Genomic DNA, 6942 nt, shown 5'->3' on the forward strand with positions numbered 1-6942 from the left:
ACCACCCACGATCTTGAGCTAGGAGCAGATGTGTTTGCTCTGAAGATCTGGAGACACTACATGTATGGTACAAAAAGCACTATCTTTACAGACCACAAAAGCCTACAACACATATTCGACCAGAAGGAGCTCAACATGAGAGAATGACGGTGGGTCGAGCTACTCAGTGATTACAAATTCGAAATTCGTTACCATCCGGGTAAAGCCAACGTAGTAGCTGACGCCTTAAGTCGGAAAGAATACTCTGGTCATAGAGTCAAATCATTGACTATGACTATCCATTCACACTTGTCCACGCAAATTAAGGAGGCTCATCTTGACACTTTGAAACCTAAAAATGTGGCGAGTGAATCCCTGAGAGAGATGGATACGAACTTAGAAGTCAAAGGTGGCAGGGCCTTATATTTCATGGATCGAATATGGACACCGAAACACGGTGGTTTCAGAGACTTGGTCATGTCGAGGCACATTACACTCATTATTCCGTCCACCCAAGTTCAGATAAGATGTATCTGGATCTTAAAAAGCTATACTGGTGGCCTAGCATGAAAGCAGATATTGCTACCTTTGTAAGTAAATGCCTTACTTGCGCCAAGGTAAAGGTCGAATACAAGAAACCCTTAGGTCTTCAACAACAGTCAAAGATACCAGAATGGAAGTGGGAGCGGATCACTATGGACTTCATAACCAAGCTGCCCAAGACGACAGGTGGACTTGATACCATATGGGTCATTGTCCACAGATTGACCAAGTCCGCGCACTTCCTGCCTATCAAAGAAACAGAAGAGGGAGAAGCTAACTAGAACCTACATACAGGAGATTGTACGACTGCATGGTGTTCCCATATCCATTATCTCGGACAGAGATAGTAGATTCACTTCGAGGTTCTGGCAGTCACTAAAAAGTCCCTACGAAGTAGGCTGGACATGAGTACAGCCTATCATCCACAGACCGATGGACAAAGTGAGAGGACTATCCAAACCTTGGAAGATATGTTGCAAGCATGTGTGATCGACTTTGGGAAAGCATGGGATACTCATTTACCCCTTGTCGAATTTTCCTACAACAACAGTTATCACACGAGTATTAAGGCTGCTCCATTCGAGGCCCTCTATGGCCAAAAATACAGATCCCCTCTGTTCTTGGCTGAGGTGGGTGATACCCAGTTAGCTAAAGGACGAGTTCCTGACAACACTCTCACAGGTCTGGAGATCATATGGGAAACGATACAGAAGATCGCTCAGAACCGTGAACGATTGAAAGCCTCCAGAGACCGACAGAAAAGCTACGCTGAAGTGACCGGTTCCTCCACACCCATAGCAGGTGCGACTGGTCTCATTATTGGTGTTGTTGTTAAGGATGTTGCGATTGCTGTTGTTTTCCTTTGGCTGACGATTATGTCGTGGATAAGTTCTATAGTATTTGTTGGTGTGATTCTTTCGGTTGCATTTCATACAATGCAGCTGTGACAACCCGAAATTTCTATCTTGTACAACCATTCACTTCAATAGAAGTCAGATTTATTTATGCTAATCTTTAAGCTTTTTGGAGTCAGTTTGAGTGTTCTAAAGCCTAGTACTTCAAGAGATAATTAGGGGAAGTATACTTTAGGATAAATTATACATCATTTAAGTCACAAAACTCCAAAAGTTAGGAGTTTTCGGCCCAAATAGTGTTTGGACCGATCACCCCTAAGGGTATATAAATGACACTTAGTCATTTTTACCATTCTTTTTCCATTTTCAAGTCAAGAAACAATTCTCTCTCAAGTATCATTCGAATTTTTGTCAAGATCTTCAAGATTGTAAGTGTTTCCTTCCTTGTTTAGTTGATCTCTTCCATTATCTAGTGATCTTACATGATTTCATCCATGAAATCATTCCATTTTCTTAGATCTTCAAGTGTTCTTCATTTCACCAAGAACACACACTAGTGTTTTGGGCCGAAAACACACTTCTTTGCTTCCATATTGTAAATATCTATCACTTATACTTGTTATCTAGTAAGGATACTTGTTTTAGAGCCTTGAAATCGTCATTTTTCCAAAAACAAAAGGGGTTTTCAGTTAGTGCATCTCCTTAAACCGAAAACCCTAAAGAAAGGTGCCTTTAAGACCTTAAGCCTTTCCTAATGCTTAGTATTAAGTCTAGAACACTTCTTTGCTTGTTGAAAGCCCTTGGAAATCACCTTATGCATCAAAGATCATGAGTTTTTGGCCAACCATTTGGACCGAAAACCTCTTGGACCGAAAACCATATGGACCGAAAACCACAAGAAACATACCACTTGAACCGAAAACTCTCGTAAGTGGCTACACAACCCTTAGATGTAACCCTTGGTACTTCTAGCATTTGAATCAAAGTGTTTTCCATGAACTAGGGTGTCTTAACTTGGTTAATTAATTGTTAAATGATTAATTGAATACATATATGTGTTATTATATGTTATATAGGATCAATGTGTGTGCTCAAGTTTTCACTTGACACTTAGCATCCTATACCATCCGTTCTTCCAAACCACTCACTACAGGTAAGTTCATACCCCTTAATCTATCCTTTAAATGATTTTAAATGATTTTATGGGGGGATACAAGTTGAAACATTATAGTTATTATATCAATCACATGTGATTAATACCTATCAAACAAAGGATTTGCTATTCAATTAGCTGTTTTATCAAACAAAACTACTTAAATGGTTATCAAATGCTTTTACATGTTAAATACTTTTTATTCAAACTCTTTTAAACTTATACTTTGTCAAATTCATATCTATAAAGATATAGTTATATAAGTGGGATTGAAAGGACTTAGGACTGATAGCTCGCCTTGCTTCATGTTCCTTGTTTGGTTGTGGACTTAACGTATCAGTTATTTGTCTGAAGGTCATTTGAATCTTAGTTATATATTATGTATATGTGTATAGATATAAAAGTTCCTTCATTTAGTACAATACCTTTGGGTAGCAAAGGTATACCATCATGTTCATACATTCAAACAACATTACTAGTAAACTATAATAGGTATAGTTTAGGAAGTTACTAATAATATTACTAGAACAGTGAAACATACAATGAGTCAGTTCATACATGAGTCAATATATACTATGATGAGAAACAAACATAACATACAGATAGAGAATACTATGATGAGAAACAAACAATAACATACAGAGAGAACACACATACATACTAGACAAAGAGAGAGAGAGAGAGAGAGAGAGAGAGAGAGAACATACAATATAGTTAGTACATACAATACATATACAAGAACATTAGAACAGTTATGTGAGCCACATAACGGGGCATGGCATCACCTGTCATGGCTCGTTTTGCATCCATAATCTCCTTAAGTGCAGAGTGTGATAACCCGAAATTTCTCTCTTGTGCAAAAGATTATTTTAATCAAAGTTAGACTCGTTTTACTAAATTTTAACACTGTTTAGGGTCTATTTGAGTGTTCTAAACCGAGTACAATTGAAGTAGGAACCTAGAAATGGGATAACAAGATACATATCAAGCAGAATCGGGCCAAACACTCCAAAACATGGAGTGTGCGGCCGCCCACTTGAGTGTACGGCCACACACAGGTGTGTGCGGCCACACACCCATCCCAGCCACCCACTCTCACCTATATATATACCACACTTAGTCATTTTGAACACTTTTTCCCACTTCTCCAAAGCTGGAACACATTTTCTCTCAAGTATCATCCAAACCTTCATCTTGTTCTTCATAAAAGTAAGTAATACTTCCTTTGATATGTTGATATTTAGACTTATCTAGCCTTCTTCCCCACTTTCATCCATGAAAACACGTTTTTGGTGTTAGATCTTCAAGAACACCAAGAACACACACTAAGCTTTAGACTCTAAACACCCTTTCAAGCCTCTATAACGTGTATATACTTGTTATACCTGGTTATATGCTAAGAACACTTGATGATACACTTGAAAATCTCGAGTTGATCATCTTCAAGAAGGGTGTGCGGCCGCACACCTTCATGGTGGCCGCACACACCCTTTATAGGTCCCAAAATAGCAACAAACTTCATTTAAGGCTAAGGCATGAAGAATGAAACCTTCCTAGATGCCTCTTATAACTTAAAATCACGTTTTGGCACATTCATTAGGAGTGTGCGGCCGCACACACATCCTGGCCGCACACCCTCGCCGCACACACACCAATATGGTGTATTTTGAGCATACACTCCCTTGTATAGACATACTCCCCTTATACACAATCATATATGATTGTAACACTTCAATATACGTGTTTACTAGCCCCAAAGGTGGTCCCAATTCAATAATTGATTATTTGAAACACTAATTGTATTCATACATATGTCATTATATGGTTACTAGGATTCGTTTGTGCTCAAGTCCACAATTGACACTCAACCTCCTAAACCGATCCTACCATCGCTTCACTCACTAACAGGTGAGTTCATACCCCTTAATATACGCCAATTGATTTACTATACTTTAAACTGTATTGTCAACAAAACTGCTTCAAATCGGTGTCCAAACACTTTCACATGTTAAACTCTTTATAAAACTTAGTTCCAGTTTCCAATTAATTACTTTCAAAACTCTTTAAACTTATATACTGTCAAATCCTGTCTAATACATAAATGGTTATATAAGTAAGGTTTGAAGGACTTAGGACTGATAATACGCTCTATTCCCTATTCCTTGTTTGGTTGTCGACTTAGGGTCCCCTATTGTCTGTCCGAGTGTCGTTTGATCCTTAGTTATATATCATGGGTATATGTATTGACATAAAAGCTTCGGGTCTTATTTCAATACACTAAGTTATACAAACGATCTTACTAATAAACTATAATAGGTATAGTTTGGTGATACACTACTTAAGACTTCTAGTAAAATGTATCATACAATGAGTCAGTACATACATGAGTCAACGCATACCGTAAACAATACACTACACTATACAACTGAACACACTATAATGAGAGTCAGAGGGAACCTACACTAATACATACTATTCATACATACTATATACTACACTAGAGAACTCACTATGACGGGAATCAGGAAATACGTATACTACACTATTACATACACTATATACACACTATTCAATAAATGTGAGGCACTACTTCGGGGCATGGCATCTCTGTCATGGCTTGTCTTGTATCCAAAATCTCCTGGTGGGAGAACGTGAATTTGTGTATAGATCTATATTGGATTGACAATCCTACACCTTACTGCTAGCTACAGTGGGATCAACAAATCTTCGGATGACAAATGTCATTAATATTCGACGTATTACATCGTCGTGATTTCCCCTAGTCAATTAGTATTGTTACAACTATATCACATTATACCCTAATTAACGATTGGATTAAGGTAGTTAGTACGATAATAATTATAATATTATTACACTACACTACTTCATTATTTTCCCTTTACATCTACTTTGTGATTTCCTCACATAAAGAGTAACGTAAAAACTATATTTTCTAAAAATAGTCGCATTTGGGAAAGGTACGCACTCCTACAATGAACAAACATACATTACACTTGATGCCTTGTCAGAAGGCTGCTGTTAAATGGAAAACATAGGGTTTTTCTAGGAAATACAAACAAACACTACAAACATTTTACACACTATTACACTCGAATACTTACAAACATTTTTCATGCAAAACATGACACTAAATACTTATGGACTCACCAGCTTTAATGTTGGTAAACTCTTTCAAAATAAACTTGTATTCTCAGGTCATCATTAGACAGGTACCGAGGCCAGCTTTTGAGAAGATGGAGCGTTTACAAGACTCATCTTTTATTTTGATTTATATTTTTGGTGTCTATAACTGTACAGAACCCAATTGTATTAAAATACATTATCAACGCAATGGATGATGTTGTTTGCTTGTTTACTATATCTTTGTGTTGTGATACTGTACATGACGTCCTCCGCCCCAAAACTTTTCCGCCGGTCTTGGTTTTGGGGTGTGAAATAGAGCGTTGAGTTTGTGTATAGATCTATACTGGATTGACTATCCTACACCTTGCTGCTCGCTACAATGGGACTTGCAAGTCTACAGATGCCAAATGTCATTTCTTCTAACGTCTTTCATCGCCGTTTTTTAGTCAATAGTATGGTATAGGCATATCACATGGTACTTTAATTAACAATTGGATTAAGGTAGTTAGTACAGCAGTAGTTACCCAATACAACACTACAATACTTTATTATTTCCCCATTGCATTCACTTTGTGATCTTCACACAATGAACGGTAACGTAAAAGCTATATTTTTGGTTAATGATAGTCATAATTAGGAAAATACACACTTTTACAAGAAACAAACATACAGGATATTTGATGCCTTGGTAGAAGGCTACATTTAGTAGAAAATATAGGATTTTCTAGGAGATTCAAACATTCACGAACATTTACAAACATTTAAAAACTTATACATCAAGTACATACAAACACTTTCATACAAACAATGACACTAAAATATTTGTGAACTCACCAGCTTTAAAGCTGATAAACTCTTTCAAAATAACTTGTATTCTCAGGTCAAAAGTAGACAGGTACCGATGCCAGGCTTTTGAGAAGATGGAGCACTTTCAAGACTTGTCTCATATTTTGACTTACTTTTTGGTGTCTCTTAAACTTAACAGAACACACTTGTATGAAATTATACTATTAATGCAATAGATGATGTTGTTGCATGTGTACTATTATACATTGTTGTGATACTGAACATGACGTCGTCCACCCCCGAACGTTTCCGCCGTTCCGGTTTTGGGGTGTGACAGCAGCTCCCGGCAGGCTCCCTTATGATGGAAATTGCTTTGGTTGCATTTTGGAAGGCTTCCAGCATATGGTCTCGCTGATGTTGGCATAAGAGGGGTCATGGTTGCATGAACAGCAACAACATGTTGCTTCTTTGAGAACCATTGAT

The sequence above is a fragment of the Lactuca sativa genome, chromosome 9 (genome assembly GCF_002870075.4).
Source record: "Lactuca sativa cultivar Salinas chromosome 9, Lsat_Salinas_v11, whole genome shotgun sequence".
Lineage (NCBI taxonomy): Eukaryota > Viridiplantae > Streptophyta > Magnoliopsida > Asterales > Asteraceae > Lactuca > Lactuca sativa.